The sequence below is a fragment of the Heptranchias perlo genome, chromosome 38, assembly GCF_035084215.1.
Source record: "Heptranchias perlo isolate sHepPer1 chromosome 38, sHepPer1.hap1, whole genome shotgun sequence".
Classification (NCBI taxonomy): Eukaryota; Metazoa; Chordata; class Chondrichthyes; order Hexanchiformes; family Hexanchidae; genus Heptranchias; species Heptranchias perlo.
The window spans coordinates 6,438,261-6,455,845 of record NC_090362.1 but is presented as its reverse complement, the minus strand read 5'-3'; the positions used below and the strand labels follow the sequence as shown (position 1 = coordinate 6,455,845).

Sequence of the window (17,585 nt, the reverse complement as noted above, 5' to 3'; positions counted from 1 at the left end):
AGGCTTCTCATTATGACCTGAATTCTATCATCTTAACCAGATTTCAGATCTAATATGCCACGACTTTCTTGCCATCAGCCACATGAGTAGTTGCTGCTCTCATTTAAAATGGTTTAATTTCAACTGGTGTACATCTGCTTCTCTCTTCTTCCATTTGCTCTGTGGCTTTTAGACAATTGCAGAATACCACACTTGCTGATGTTGATCCATTCGTGACAGTAAGGTCTTCTTCCAGGGCAGGCAAATAAGACAATGACTCACCCTGCATCCCAGGCTGAGCTAATATCTCTGATTGTACCAAATCCAGAAACTACTACCACTTATTGGAGGTATAGGTGGATCACAAAGAATGCTATCTTAACAGGTCTTCAATGACTAGTCTTTTTAAAAAAAATACAATTCAGTCCCTGGCTCCATGCACTGTGCTTTTACCCTCTGAAAGGAGCCTTGTTTCCTATTACTGGGCTCTCCAAACATAAACACAATTTTTGGCCCATGATCCTTTTTTCTTCAGTCTCCTGACCATGACATCATCTGCTAATGTTCCTCTGTTAGTTTGATAATGCTTTCAACATGTAATTGGAGTTGATCCACATTACAAGTAATCACTACAATTCCAACATTGCATTAATGGTGACACAAAGTCTCAGCCAGTTAGCCATTCTAGATCCTTCACTATAATTAAATTAGTATGGATTATATTGTTGACTACTCTGTATGTGTTCAAGCAATCAATGTAGAATAGAGCGTAGACTTTTCCACCACTGAACAGGATGGTGCCAGGATATGAAGACCTCCATCTCAGCCATGACAGATTGGGTTTGGAATCAGATTGGTAAGTCTAAAATAAAATAGCGCTGGTTCTAGGATACCACCTCCATGCAGCTAGTTCACATTATCTTCCAAATATGAAATTGTCCATCTTAACAAAATCATTCCATTATACAGCACCAACCAGTGATTATTGGAGCTTCTCCCAAACACTGTAGCCTCTTATCACAGACCAAAGTCATTTGTTATCAAGGGCATGTTCTTCTTATTTAAGAACATAAGAAATAGGATCAGGAGTAGGCAACATGGTCCCTCGAGCCTGCTCCATCATTCAGTCAGTTCATGGCTGATCTTCGACCTCAACTCCACTTACCTGCCCGAGCCCCATATCCCTTGAGTCCCCTAGAGTCCAGAAATCTGTCCATCTCAGCCTTGAATATATTCAGCGACTCAGCATCCACAACCCTCTGGGGTAGAGAATGCCAGAGATTCACAACCCTCTGAGTGAAGAAATTCCTCCTCCTCTCAGTCTTAAATGGCCGACCCTTTATCCTGCGACTATGCCCCCTAGTTCTAGACTCTCCAGCCATGGGAAATAACCTCTCAGCATCTCCCCTGTCAAGCCCCCTCATAATCTTAAATGTTTCAATTAGAACATCTCTCATTCTTCTAAACTCCAGAGAATACAGGCCCATACTACTCAACCTCACCTCATAGGACGACCCTCCCATCCCAGGAATTAATCTAGTGAACCTTCGCTGCACCGCCTCTAAGGCAAGTATATGCTTCCTTAGATAAGGAGACTAAAACTGTACACAGTACTCCAGGTGAGGTCTCACCAAAGCCCTGTATATTTGTAGTAAGACTTCCTTAGTTTTGTACTCCAATCTCCTTGCAATAAAGGCCAACATTCCATTTGCTTTCCAAATTGCTTGCTGTACATGCATGCTAACTTTTTGTGTTGTTTGTACGAGGCCACCCAAGTCTCTGTGAACACCAACAGTTTCTCACCATTTAAAAAAATTCTGTTTTTCTATTCTTTCTTCCAAAGTGAATAACCTCACATTGCCCCACATATACTCCATCTGCCATGTTCTTGCCCACTCACTTAACCTGTCTATATCCCTTTGCAGACTCTTTGGGGGTGATTTTAAACCACAAGGATGGGTGGGTTGGGGGCAGGTGGGAGTTGAAAAGAGTTGTTCTTTGGGTCGCGACCACAACCTGGCTTTATTTCCGGGTTTAACCTTGGCGCGTAAAAGTACAGGCTTCCTACTGGGAATGTAAAGTCCGAAAATTTTGCGGTTGCGACCCAAAAAAATCAACAATTTTCAATTCCCACCAGCCCCCAACCCACCCGTTCTTGGGGTTTAAAATCACCCCCTTTGTGTTCTCCTCACAGCTTACTTTCCCACCTAGCTTTGTATCTTCAGCAAACTTGGATACATTACACTCGGTCCCTTCATCTAAGTCATTAATGTAGATTGTAAATAGCTGCGGTCCAAGCACCGATCCTTGCAGCACCCCACAAGCTACAGCCTGCCAGCCTGAAAATTACACGTTTATCCCTACTCTGTTTTCTGTCCATTAAACAATTCTCTATCCATGCTAATATGTTACTCCCAACGCCATGAGCCCTTACCTTGTGTAACAACCTTTTATGCAGCACCTTATCGAATGCCTTTTGAAAATCCAAATATACAACATCCACTGTTCCCCTTTATCTACCCTGCTAGTTACATCCTCAAAAAACTCTTAATAGGTTTGTCAAAAACGGTTTCCCCTTCATAAAACCATGTTGACTCTGTCTAATCATATTATGATTTTCTAAGTGTCATGTTACCACTTCCTTAATAATGGATTCCAGAATTTTCCCGACGACTGATGTCAGGCTAACTGGCCTGTAGTTCCCTGTTTTCTCTCTCCCTCTTTTCTTGAATAGTGGGGTCATATTTGCTACCTTCCAAACCGCTGTGTCCGTTTTAGAATCTAGGGAATTTTGGAAGATCATAACCAATGCATCTACTATCACTGCACCCACCTCTTTTAGAACCCTCGGATGAAGGCCTTCATGTCCAGGGGATTTATTAGCTTTTAGTCCCATTATTTTTTCAAGTACTTTTTCTCTACTGATATTAATTACTTTAAGTTCCTCAATCTTATTAGACCCTTGGTTCCCCACTATTTCTGGCATGCTTCTACTGTGAAGACAGATACGAAATATTTGTTTAATGCATCTGCCATTTCCTGATTCCCCATTATAATTTCTCCTGGCTCAGCCTCTAAGGGACCAATGTTTACTTTTGCTACTCTTTTCCTTTTTACATACTTGTAGAAGCTCTTGCAATCCGTTTTTATATTTCTTGCTAGTTTACTTTCATATTCTATTTTCTCTCTTTTTATCAATTTTTTGGTCGTCCTTTGCTGGTTTCTAAAACTCTCCCAATCTTCAGGCTTACTACTCTTCCTGACAACATTATGGGCCTCTTCTTTTAATCTAATACTATCCTTAACTTCTTTAGCTAGCCATGGGTGGATCGCTTTTCCCATGGAGTTTTTATTTCTCAATGGAATGTATATTTGTTGAGAATATCGAAATATTTCTTTAAATGTTTGCCATTGCTTTTTAACTGTCTTACCCTTTAATTTGGTTTTCCAATCTACCTTAGCCAACTCGCCCCTCTTACCTATGTAATTGGCTTTAATTAAGTTTAAGACTCTAGTTTCTGACTTAAGTACGTCACTCTCAAACTCAATGTGAAATTCTATCATATTATGATTACTCTTCCCCAGAGGAGCTCTTACTGTGAGATTACTAATTAACCCTGTCTCATTACTTAATACAAAATCTAAAATAGCCTGTTCCCTGGTTGGTTCCATAACATATTGCTCTGGGAAACTGTCTCAAATGCATTCCATGAACTCGTCCTCTAAACTACCTTTGCCCAGTCTATATGAAGATTAAAGTCCCCCGTGATTACTGCATTACATTTGTTAAAAGCTCCTATTATTTCATGATTAATACTATGTTCAACGGTATTGCTACTATTAGGGGGCCTATAAACTACTCCCACTAGTGTTTTCTGCCCCTTGTTATTTCTTATTTCCACCCATTCTGATTTTACTTCCTGATCTTCCGAGCCAAGATCCTTTCTCACTACTTTCTTCATATCCAGTGTCAGTTTTCAGTAATCCGAAGAAAATTTCACACATGTTCCATGGCTTTACGGTGAACTACATGGTTAGTAACAATGCCTGTTCTCCACTTCAGAAGATTTATGTACCCATGGCAATATACAAAGTATTAGGGGTGAAATTTGACTTGGGAGGGGACACAAATTGGGTGGTATCGCATCTGCCGCTCGTTATACAGTTCTAGTGACTGCAATAATCTGAATATCGGGCAGGGTGTAAAACTGGCGGCAGATGTGATATCACCCATTTTACATCGCTGCCCAAGTCAAATTTCACACCCACTTTCTCCTTCAGGCAAAGGAAAATACGCTATGCCATGGCACACTCTCATAGACTGCAGCCATACAGCATTACTCAGGTATCACTAGCCAATGCATTATTTCATACCTTCCCTACTAGCAACATGCAGGGAATTGAGGCAAGTCACTTTTTGAATAAACCCCCTCTACTTTTTTGCCTTGCTTTCTCTGGGATATGTACAATCTATACTATGTGGGAAACCTACTGGGAGGCACAAGATCATCCCGGGATGATTCTCTCCTAGAGATTACCTTATCCTCTGTGAAGAAACAACTAGGCCTAGGTTTTCTGAGCAGAAGGCTGATAGTAACCCATTGAAATGAATGGGTTACTGTTGGCATTACAATTGGAAAACCTATGCCTAAACTCTTTTCAGTACTTCCCCACATCGATGCAGTTGAGTTTGGTCAGCCAGCATAGCACTTTTTGTGATGCTTATCGGTGCTTCAATATACTTTCCTACTCTGTTGCCTGGTAGGTAACATTTTGAAACTCTTCCAGTATATTTTGGCAAAAATTACAGTTGACACAATGGCCACCACCTTGTTAAATATCCTTGTTTCGTACCATGGAATTTTCATCTAACCAGAAAAGTTGTTCGACTAGAAGTTATCCATATGTAACAAATACTAGGAGGGGGTAGTTTGCCCATACAACGCAATATTGTAGGTGTGGAAATTTGTTTGCATGTCCCTCGTTAAATGAACTTAAATGCTTGGTGTGTGTTAAGCCAAGTTTTGCCTACATTTTGATGTTCTAACACAGGAGGAATGGTAAAATACCACATGGTCTATATTGCTTCTTCCACTATAAGATTTCTATATGACATAGCTGTCATTATGATGCACGTTTGCACATAAGCTTATTCATTATATTTTATGCAAAACCATTACAAGCAAAAATTTAAAATAATGAATGTGGTAGAGAAGAGTGTAGTGATGATGCTATCACCGTTCACAGGAAACCAATGTCTGCTATAGATCTGCTGGGAGAGCAAGACTGCCAACTTTGGCCTGAAGCTCAGAGAGAGGTTAACAGAAATTGAATGAGATCATGTTTACTCAGCTTAGAATGGAAAAAAAGTAAATAGGGCAATTTCTTAAATCATCAAGAAAGTATTTAATTCTTTCTTTAAGATATCAGGAACATAAACCATGATCTGTGTTTAATTGAATAATGTATGGGAAACATGTACGTTCACATTGTTCTTTCATTATTTTTATGAAAACAAAACAGCACAAAATCAAAGGCTTGATGCCAATAACTGAATGCCAAAAACTTCCTAAATCAGAAATAAAGTGCAAGCATGAAGTCCCTGCATGCAATGCTTATTTAATGAGTCACTCAAGTTTATTATTGTGCCATACTTACAACTAAACAAACACAGCATGCAACAAAAATGTAGCACAAATAAGAAGTTTTGAAAGAAAGTATGCCCATATTTCCTTTTCTCTAAGAAACTACCTGGGTTTTGAAGAACCTAAAAGCACATAAAAATTCTTTGAATTCATATTTTGTTTACTGCTTAAATGAAGAAGTACTCAGATTGACATAAATTGCATGTACAATTCTGAAATGTGAATTTGAGCATACATGTTAGTGCAGCTCAAGCTATTAGAAAGAACACGTTCTCTTATAAATTCACTGATCCTGTGCTCGGGGAGCTGTGCTTGAAGTGAGTGCGAATCAGAGAATCTATAGAGTTGTAGACCTATCTCCAACTAACGTTCCCTTTGAATGTAGCTCCTTGTTGCAAGCACAGAATGGGTGGATTTACTCTATAAAGATCAGTACAGTATGGCAGCAAACACTGTTTAATAGCAGGCCGCAAAAACTCAATAATAAATAAATTCAGAAGGGCACAGCAAGCTCAAAGGATTACATTCCTGATTCTCCAGCAGTTGGTCATGAACTGGAGTTCCAGACTTACTAGTCTCCTGAACCTGTTCGTCTTACCTCAGATTTGCCAGTTCTCAGCTGGGCTGCCAGATGCAACTGCAAATGGGGAATAAAGCCATTCTTTTTCAACAGAGTAAGGGGCATAACTCAATTTGCCCCTCTGGAACTAATCCTCCTGTTGGTTTATCACAGAGCACCACTTCTGTCAGCTGTAGACAAGTCCCCAACTCAGATCAAGCTGCCCTCCCAGCTAGAAGATATATGATTGCGAGCATTCTGCAAAAGATAGACTACACAACAAAAAATAAATTCTAGAAAAGATAAACTTAAAAGTTTTTTTTTATTCGTTCATGGGATGTGGGCGTCGCTGGCGAGGCTGGCATTTATTGCCCATCCCTAATTGCCCTTGAGAAGGTGGTGGTGAGCCGCCTTCTTGAACCGCTGCAGTGTGTGTGGTGAAGGTTCTCCCACAGTGCTGTTAGGAAGGGAGTTCCAGGATTTTGACCCAACGATGATGAAGGAATGGCGATATATTTCCAAGTCGGGATGGTGCGTGACTTGGAGGGGAATGTGCAGATGGTGTTGTTCCCATGTGCCTGCTGCTCTTGTCCTTCTAGGTGGTAGAGGTCGCGGGTTTGGGAGGTGCTGTCGAAGAAGCCTTGGCGAGTTGCTGCAGTGCATCCTGTGGATGGTACACACTGCAGCCATTGTGCGCTGGTGGTGAAGGGAGTGAATGTTTAGGGTGGTGGATGGGGTGCCAATCAAGCGGGCTGCTTCGTCCTGGATGGTGTCGAGCTTCTTGAGTGTTGTTGGAGCTGCACTCATCCAAGCAAGTGGGGAATATTCCATCACACTCCTGACTTGTGATGGTGGAAAGGCTTTGGGGAGTCAGGAGGTGAGTCACTCGCCGCAGAATACCCAGCCTCTGACCTGCTCTCGTAGCCACAGTATTTATATGGCTGGTCCAGTTAAGTTTCTGGTCAATGGTGACCCCCAGGATGTTGATGGTGGGGGATTCGGCGATGGTAATGCTGCTGAATGTCAAGGGGAGGTAGTTAGATTCTCTCTTGTTGGAGATGGTCATTGCCTGGCACTTCTCTGGTGCGAATGTTACTTGCCACTTATTAGCCCAAGCCTGGATGTTGTCCAGGTCTTGCTGCATGCGGGCTCAGACTGCTTCATTATTTGAGAGGTTGCGAATGGAACTGAACTCTGTGCAATCATCAGTGAACATCCCCATTTCTGACCTTATGATGGAGGGAAGGTCATTGATGAAGCTGCTGAAGATGGTTGGGCCCAGGACACTGCCCTAAGGAACTCCTCCAGCAATGCCCAGGGGCTGAGATGATTGGCCTCCAACAACCACTACCATCTTCCTTTGTGCTAGGTATGACTCCAGCCACTGGAGAGTTTTCTCCCTGATTCCCATTGACTTCAATTTTACCAGGGCTCCTTGGTGCCACACTCGGTCAAATGCTGCCTTGATGTCAAGGGCAGTCACTCTCACCTCACCTCTGGAATTCAGCTCTTTTGTCCATGTTTGGATCAAGGCTGTAATGAGGTCTGGAGCCGAGTGGTCCTGGCGGAACCCAAACTGAGCATCGGTGAGCAGGTTATTGGTGAGTAAGTGCCGCTTGATAGCACTGTCGACGACACCTTCCATCACTTTGCTGATGATTGAGAGTGGACTGATGGGGCGGTAATTGGCCGGATTGGATTTATCCTGCTTTTTGTGAACAGGACATACCTGGGCAATTTTCCACATTGTCGGGTAGATGCCAGTGTTTAGCTGTACTGGAACAGTTTGGCTAGAGGCGCAGCTAGTTCTGTCATTAACAGGGTCCAAAGAAATCTGCAGAATCTTTCCCCCCATCTCTTCAGCAAATCTTCTTTCTTTTTTATTCATTTGCATTTTACTTCATATGCCCTTCAGCACTTATAAAATTATTTTTGCTGTCAATACATTCTTCTCCCTCTTCCTGAAGCCATTGACTTCACATGTGCACAGGTCACCCTCTGCTACCTTGCTCAAGTGGTCATTATTCATGTTTGAGTTTCGATAGTTGTTGCCTAGGCGATTTTACCACAGTTGGTATCATATGTGAGCCGATCTTGTTCTCACCCAACTTCTATATACCTGCAATCCAGAGGAGATTACTGCACAGAAGGAGGCCATTTGGCCCATCTCGCCTGTGCTGGCTCTTCGAAAGAGCTATCCAATTAATCCCACTCCCTTGCTCTTTCCCCATAGCCCTACAATTTTTTCCTTTTCAAGTATATATCCAATTCCCTTTTGAAAGTTACTACTGAATCTGCTTTCACTACCCTTTCAGGCAGTGCATTCCAGATCATAACAATTCACAGCATTAAAACATTTCTCCTAATCTCCCCCCTGGTTCTTTTGCCAATTATCTTAAATCTATGCCCTCTGGTTACCGACCCTCCTACCAGTGGAAAGAGTTTCTCCTTATTTACTATATCAAAACCCCTCATAATTTTGAACACCTCTATATATCTCCCCTTAACCTTCTCTACTCTAAGGAGAACAATCCCAGCTTCTCTCGTCTCTCCACACAACTGAAGTCCCTCACTCCTGGTCAAATTTCTCCTTGGTAATGCTGAGGCCAACAGTAGCACCCTTAATGTCATCCTGAGATCAGCTAACTGAACAGAGGCCTCGGATCGAGCCTGGGAACTTTCTATCTGGATGTCTTAACTACTGACTAAAAAACTTACTCAGCCATCAAGTGACTCAGATTTTTATTCAATTTGCACAAACTTGTCGGACATTCAGTTATTTTAATCTTTTAAATCATTTCACATTGGATTGAAATTCTACAACCATACAAGTGGATATTCTTAATCTATAAGCCTAACAAGTGTGTATTTGTGGGGTACTTAACCTCCACCAGCCCTACAATCTTCCAAGAACTCTGAGTTCCTCTAATTCTGGCCTGTGCATCACCGATTTCCTTCGCCCCTTCATTGGTGGCCGTGCCCTCAGCTGTCTAGACCCTAAACTCTGGAATTCCCTCCCTAAACCTCTCTGCCTCTCTCTCCTCCTTTAAGACGCTCCTTAAAACCTCTCATCAGTCCTAATATCTCCTTATGTGGCTCGGTGTCAAATTTAATCTGATAACGCTCCTGTGAAAAGCCTTGTGACGTTTTACTACGTTAAAAGCACTATATAAATGCAAGTTGTTGTACTTGACTGTACAATATCACAGCCAAGCCTGAATGCCCAATTCCCGCACAAGCACACTTTCAGACAGGAGTTGCTGGATAGTGAAAAGGAGCTGAAACCTTGGAGCACGGAGGCCAACTGTACCGGCCAACTCCTGCCCTGACTAAGATCACTTAACTTGGCAAAGACCATTGATCATGCATGTGACCATCCAGGGCTGCATGGCTCAAAAGCATTGCACAATAATGCAGATATCCACTAAACCATCATAGAAGCCCACTGCCTCATTTTCTATTGATTAACTCTTAATCCAAGTGCACAGCAATTCAGTTTTTCACTTGTGCACACTGAGTTAATTGACAAATGGATCCAAGCAACAAAGGAACCTATGTGCTCGGCAGAGTAGCAGGGGCAGCTCGCAGACATACTGGACATTTTTTGCACGCTACAAGTCTAATTGATTCCTACATTACAACAGTGAACAGACTTCAAAAGTACTTAATTGGCAGTAAAGAGCTTTGGGACGTCCTAAGGCTGTGAAAAGCGCTATGCAAATGCAAGTCAGTCTTTCTTCTTTTATTGATTTGCCTTTTTAAAAAAATGCGATCGGCAAGTGGACACAGAATTCAAAAGTTTTCCACTTCTGTATTCTTGAGCCCGTGATTTTGCCCACCATTAAAGTGAATGGGAAAAAAACTGCGGGCTGACAACTGCAGAAACAGAAAACTCCAAATGTTAAGTATAATTTTGTTCCTTTTTTATTTTAAACATTGGGATTAGTTAGGCTTCATGATAATTAAATGATCAATATTAACAAAATCCATATGAAACTTGAAACTGTTTCACTATTGACACTGATCAATACTAATTTTTCCATTGTTCAGGGCTGTCAATTTTTATTATTAACGTGTCACTTTAGTTTTACTGTTCATAAATAAAAATATTTACAATTTTACATCTGTTCTTTGAAGAACTATTTTCATTGTTGAGAATTCTATCTTCATAGGTTTTAAATAATTGAAGAAAACCATTGCACTCTTACTAACGGGGAAATTCCACATTTGCATGCTCCCAAGTAGGGAGCCTCACTCAATTGAAGTACAGATCAGAGAGCTACAACACTGCAGCTCCGATTCTCTGACTGATGGTCCCTGTAAGTACAACTTTTTGCTGGGAGTAAGGGATTGTGGATTTTCCCTTTACTTCCTTACTCTGAGAAGGATCCGTATCTCAGCAGGGCACTTCTGACTATTAAAATAAAACATATAATATCCATCCAGAATGTATGAGCCAGATAGCAACAGTGCTGATTATGTGCAGGCTGAGTTATTTTAGTTGACTAAAATTGCCGAAAGTTTGTGGCCTTCCTAGGCCAGAAGTGAAAATACAATCAGGGTCGGTTTGTAGAGAAAAGTCAAACCTTTTTTTTTACCAGCAGTATCAAATTGTTCAGGAATAAGTTACAAATGGGGAGCGAGTGTCGGGGATCGACGTGCAAACAAACAAGTTTCAAATGGTGGGGGGGGGTTGGGGAGAGGGGAAATCAACATGTGCAGAAATCTCATGAAAGAAGTTAGCAAATCCTTTCATGAAATAAGTCATGCCAAGCAGTTCATATTGTGGCAAGAGCAGTTGGCGGCAGTCATTTTTGCAACTAGAGGTCACTAATTGCCTGTGGTTGCATTGTTACTCAATGATGGCAGTTACTTTTTTCATTAACGTTGAGAAATAAATGTGGACTGCTGCTTGGCAGTTCAGCTCATAAGTGCACTGCCTGATGTGGGTGTTTTTTTTATATACCTGCTGATGTTACAGAAATTGTGTTTTTTTATATATGTCCTTGGAATTTACCTAATTGAAGCATGAGAGTTAAAAAAAAGTTAGATTTTCCATTTGAATTCTGTATCCAACTGAAGATCACACTTTTAAAATAGCTGCCATATCACTCATCTAGCCTGTCTCTGCAAATCAAAAGTGAAAATAAAGTTCTAGTAAGTTTCTTTATCATCCCTGCTGTACCTCAACGATTGTAGCCTCCACAATAGGTCTGAATAACATGCCTGTGGCATCGTTCAACCACAGTCTGTATTGGGCAAACAGAGAAACTCCAGGTGCAGATATCTCACTAGATTGGATTGTAAACTCTTAAACCTGATGATGGATTTCCGTGTATGCCAAACAACTAGCTGACACCAAAAAATTATTCAGCCCACAGTGCACCAATGAAACATAGAAAATAGGGCCGAATGGCCGACTCTTGCTCCTTCGGGCCTGCTCCGCTATTCAAAATGATCGTGGTGATTGTCTAACTCAGGACCCTGTTCCCACTTTTTCCCATATCCCTTGATTCCCTTAGCATTAAGAAATATATCGAGCTCCTTCTTGAATACATCTAATGACTTGGCCTCCAATGACTTCTGTGGCAGAAAATTCCACAGGTTCACCACTCTGAGTGAAGAAATTTCTCCTCATCTAGGTTCTAAATGGCATACCCCGTATCCTGAGACTGTGACCCCTGGTTCTGGACTCCCCAGCCATCGGGAACATCCTCCCTGCATCTAGTCTGTCTAGTCCTGTTAGAATTTTATATGTTTCGATGAGATCACTTCTCATTTTTCTAAACTCGAGTGAAGATAGGCCTAGTCGACCCAATCTCTCTTCATACGTCAGTCCTGCCATCCCAGGAATCAGTCTGGTAAACATTTGTTGCACTCCCTCCATGGCAAGGACATCCTTCCTCAGATAAGGAGACCAAAATTGCACACTATAGTCCATATGTGGTCTCACCAAGGCCCTGTATAACTGCAGTAAGACATCCCTGCTCCTGTACTCAAATCCTCTTGCAATGAAGGCCAACATACCATTCGCCTTCCTAACTGCTTGCTGCACCTGAATGCTCGCTTTCAGCGACTGGTGTACAAGGACACCCAGGTCTCGTTGCACCTCCCCTTTTCCCAATCTATCACCAATCAGATAATAATCTGCCTTTCTGTCTTTACAACCAAAGTGGATAACCTCACATTTATCCACGTTATACTGCATCTGCCATGTTCTTGCCCACTCACCCAACTTGTCTAAATCATATTGGAGCCTCTTTGCATCCTCCACACAGCTCACATTCCACCCCAGCTTTGTGTCGTCTGCAAACTTGGAAATGTTACATTTAGTTCCCTCATCCAAATCATTGATATATATTGTGAATAGCTGGGGCCCAAGCACTGATCCTTGCGGTACCCCACTAGTCACTGCCTGCCACCCGGAAAAAGACCCGTTTATTCCTACACTCTGTTTCCTGTCTGTCAACCAATTCTCAATCCATGCCAATATATTCCCCCCAATCCTGTGTGCTTTAATTATGCACACTAACCTCTTGTGTGGGACCTTATCAAAAGCCTTCTGAAAATCCAAGTACACCACATCCACTGGTTCTCCCCCCTCTACTCTACTAGTTATATGCTCAAAAAACTCCAGTAGATTTGTTAAGCATGATTTCCCTTTCATAAACCCATGCTGACTTTGTCCAATCCCATTAATGCCCTCAAAGTGTTCTGTTATCACATCCTTTAAAATAGACTCTAGCATTTTTCCCACTACTGATGTTAGGCTAACTGGTCTGTAATTCCCTGTTTTTTCTCTCCCTCCTTTTTTGAATAGTGGGGTTAAATTTGCCACCCTCCAATCTGTAGGAACTGTTCCAGAGTTTATAGAATTTTGGAAGATGATCACCAGTGCATCCACTATTTCCAGGGCCCTCCCTTTAGTACTCTGAGATGTTGATTATCAGGCCCTGGGGATTTGTCAGCCTTCAGCCCCATTAATTTCCCCAGCACTATTTTTTTAACGAATACTGGTTTCCTTCAGTTCCTCCCTCTCACTCGACCCTTGATTCCCTAACATTTCTGGCAGGTTATTTGTGTTCTCCTTTGTGAAGAAAGAACCAAAGTATCTGTTTAATTGTTCTGCCATTTCTTTGTTCCTCATTATAATTTCCCCCATTTCTGACTGTAGGGGACCTACATTTGTCTTCACTCATCTTTTTCTCTTGATATATTTATAGAAGCTTTTACAGTCAGTTTTTATGTTCCCTGCTAGTTTACTCTCATACTCTATTTTCCCCTCTTAATCAATCTCTTTGTCCTCCTTTGCTGAATTCTGAACTGCTCCCAATCCACAGGCTTGCCGCTTTTTCTGGCAATCTTTATGTCTCCTCTTTGGATCTAATACTATCCCTAATTTCTTTTGAAAGCCACGGTTGAGCCACCTTTCCTGTTTTATTTTTGCGCCAGACAGGAATGAATAATATTGTAATTCTTGCACACGTTCTTTAAATATTAGCCATTGCCTATCCACCGTCATCCCTTTTAGTAAAGTTCCCCAATCTATCATAGCCAACTCGCACCTCATACTTTCGCAATTTCCTTTATTTAGATTCAGGACCATAGTTTCGGATTCAACTACTTCACTCTCCATCTTAATGAGGAATTCTATCAGTTTTGGTCGCTCTTTCCTAAGGGACCCCACACAAGGTTGTTAATTAATCCTTTCTCATTGCACAATACCCTGTCTAGGATCGCCTGTTCTCTAGTTGGTTCCTCAACGTATAGGTCTAGAAAATCATCAAGCACACACTCCAGGAATTCCTCCCCCACAGTATTATTTCTAATTTGGTTTGACCAATCTATATGTATATTAAAGTCACCCATGATTATAGTTGTACCCTTCTTGCATGCGTCTCTAATTTCCTGTTTAATGCCCTCCCCTACATCTCCACTACTGTTTGGGGGTCTATAGACAACCTCCACCAACATTTTCTGCCCCATGGTGTTTCTTCGCTCCACCCATACAGATTCCACATTGTGATTTTCCGAGCCAATATCCTTTCTCGCTATTGCATTGATTTCCTCCTTTACTAACAACGCTACCTCACCTCCTTTCCCTTTTTGCCTGTCCTGCCTAAATATTGAATACCCCTCGATGTGCAGTTCCCATCCTTGATCACCCTGCAGCCATGTCTCCGTAATCGCAACTATATCATAACGTGCGGAGCAGACTGATTTCACCGGGTATCGCGCCTGGTGAAATCAGTCTGCTCCGCACGCAATCGCAGGCTAATTGGATCCACTCACCTGTTCTTCCGGGTTCCCCACTGCTAAGCTGCGCGGCGGGCGGACTGCGCATGTGCAGTAAGGTCTTACAGCTGGAGTAGCTCTATTTAAAGGGGCAGTCCTCCACTGACTGATGCTGCAGGAAATAGGAAAAGTTACAGCATGGAGCAGCCCAGGGGGAAGGCTGCTCCCAGGTTTAATGATGCCTCACTCCAGCTCTTACTGGATGGGGTGAGGAGGAGAGGGAGGACAGAGATCTTCCCCCCGGGGGGGGCGGGAGGAAGCGGCCTGCCTCTTCCACCAAGAAGGCCTGGCTCGAGGTGGCAGAGCAGGTCACCTACACCACCAACATATCGCTCACCTGCATACAGTGCAGGAGGCGCTCCAATAACCTAAGTAGGTCAGCCAAAGTGAGTACACTTACTCATTCCCCTACACTCTGTCTGCCACATCACCGCCCCGACCACTACCACTCATCCCACCACTGCCACTCAACCCAATCCTTATACAATCTCATGGCTCTATCTCATACTCACCCTCTCATGCATCTCTTTCACGGTCAGCCTCACTCAACCTGCCACTGCCTGTGCTGCAGCCACAGGGCATGCATCACATATGTGTAGTAGGAAGCGTAAGGCAAACGTGTCGTAAGCATGAAGGGGATGCACAAGGGTGTTTGAGGGTTTGTCATGGTTTTTACTTATATTTAATTTCTGATCAACTCACATTACATATTATATTGGCACCACTACTGCCACGTCTTTGCGAATCTTGTCTGGTTTGTGCAATAATGCCCTTTCCTGAGGATCACAATGAAGACCCACAACTGATGCCACCCATTGTGTCACTGCTGAGTGGGTGTAGGTGCATTTCCAGGGCTCTTTTGTGCAGACGACTGAGAGACGTCGGAAATGTCCCTGGTGGCACCCTGAAAGGATGCGGAGGAGAAGTTGTTGAGGGCAGTGGTGACTTTGACAGCGACAGGTAAGAAGATGGTGCTCGGGCCAGCCGGGAGCAGCTCGGCATGAAGGAGGCTGCAGATGTCCACGACTACATGTCGAGTGACTCTGAGCCTCCTTGTGCACTGCTGCTCAGAGAGGTCCAGGAAGCTGAGCCTCGGTCTGTGGACCCTGTGGCGAGGGTAGTGCCCTCTGCGACACATCTCTCTCTGCCGTTGCCCTCCCTCCTGCTGTGCAGGCGGATGTGTCACAGCACTGTGTTGTGGAGCTCCACGTGTCAGAGGTGGACAGCGTGGCCAGCGAGGCTGGTGATGCTGTTCGCCCTCCTCCGAGGTCATGACTGCAGCTACGGCAGCCCCCATCCAGAAGATGTACATCTGAGGGGGTCCGCAAGGTAGGTAAATGTGTCTGGACACCGGGGTAAGTGTGCAAGTTGGCGAATTTTGTTGTTAGGAGGAGGGTGGTGGAGGCCAAACTTTGTCCAAAGTGACAGAGTGGCCTCCTGCAATGAGTGAGGGTCTCCCCCCGCCCCCCGCCACCTGTCAAATGGACTGTTGCAGTTGCCACAGCCTGATGGCTGCACGTCCATTTGAACTGGGAGTGTTTCCCCCAGTACGGGAAACAGTCTCAGTCAGTTGCAAAATCCCATCCCTGCTAAAATAACAGGTCAATCAGGTCTGTAAACAACCTGAAGTACCTGTTCAAGTACTTTAAGTGGCACCCCGCCGGCTTTAATTGCCTGCGGGAGTCCCACATGCGGGGGCTGCGCGCGCATGTCAGCGCGTCAGTGGGGAAACGCGGAAGTGGGCGGGTTGGAGCTGGGCTCAGACCCGCCCCGGGAATACCCGATTTTCGCAGCCCCCCCGCCACGAACGCACCCGATCGCAGGTGCAAAAATCGAGCCCAATGACTTTAGACTTGTCTTTTTAAGATTGCTAGTCATCTTAGTTTTATTTTGCACTATGGCCCTATTTGTTTTTCGCCCTTGTTTTATCTGCCTTCCACTATTGCTTCTTCCTGTTCTATCCTTGTTTCCCCCTCCTCTGTCTCCCTGCTCAGGTTCCCATCCCCCTGCCATTCTAGTTTAAACCTTCCCCAACAGCACTAGCAAACACCCCCGCCAGGTCATTGGTCCTGGTCCTGCTCGGGTGTAACCCGTCCCGCTAGTACAGGTCCCACCTTCCCCAGAACCGGTCCCAATGTCCCAGGAATCTAAATCCCTCCCTCCCACACCATCCCTGTAGCCACGCATTCATCTGGTCTATTCTCCTGTTCTTATGCTCACTAGCACGTGGCACTGGTAGTAATCCCGAGATCACTACCTTTGAGGTCCTGCTTTTTAATTTATCTCCTAACTCCTTAAATTCACCTTGCAGGACCTCATCCCTTTTTTTTAACCTATGTCGTTGGTACCGATATGGACCACGACTACTGGCTGTTCACCCTCACCCTCCAGAATGCCTTGCAGCCGCACCGTGGCATCCTTGACCCTAGCACCAGGGAGACATACCATCCTGGAGTCACGTTTGCGGCCACAGAAACGCCTATCTGTTCCCCTTACAATTGAATCCCCTATCAATATAGCCCTGCCACTCTTATTCCTCCCCTCCTGTGCAGCAGAGCCACCCATAAAAATATCAATCATTATGCAGCCAGTTCAAGGATGAATCAACACTTTGTTGGCTCCTGAAAGCAGTGACGCTTAACACAAGTCTTAGCTGCATCACAAGTGTCCATTTGCATTAGAAAAATGTGTTTCTGGATTTCTTGCTGATAGAATATGAGTGAAACACTCAGTCAATATCTGACAGATTTCATAAAATACCCCTCTTCAGAATTTTTGCAGATTTCTAATGACCCTGGTATAGCTAAAATCACTTAAGAGTTATTTAAAACCCATCAGATTAACATAAGGTAAGTAGATATCAATAACACTGAAGAAAATGAATTTACCTCCACAGTAAATTAAAAATTCAATGATGAAAGTTAAAACAAACTTTTTTCTCATTTATTATTATGTAACTGCGTTGGGAAGGAATTTTATGAAAGAGACCAGCCATAAAACTATAAAGGTTGGCAACATATAATATATTATGGCAACATATGTTCTGACTTTTTATTAAATTGAGAGCAGGCTCTGATGAATTTTATATACATATATTTAATATGACA

General features: G+C 43.3%; 1 protein-coding gene across 2 annotated transcripts in view; it reads right to left on the bottom strand.

Annotated features, from left to right (window-relative positions):
* LOC137304686 (fibrillin-1-like) overlaps positions 1–17,585 on the bottom strand; it is a 462,162-nt gene that overhangs the window by 105,846 nt on the left and 338,731 nt on the right. The window lies entirely within an intron of this gene.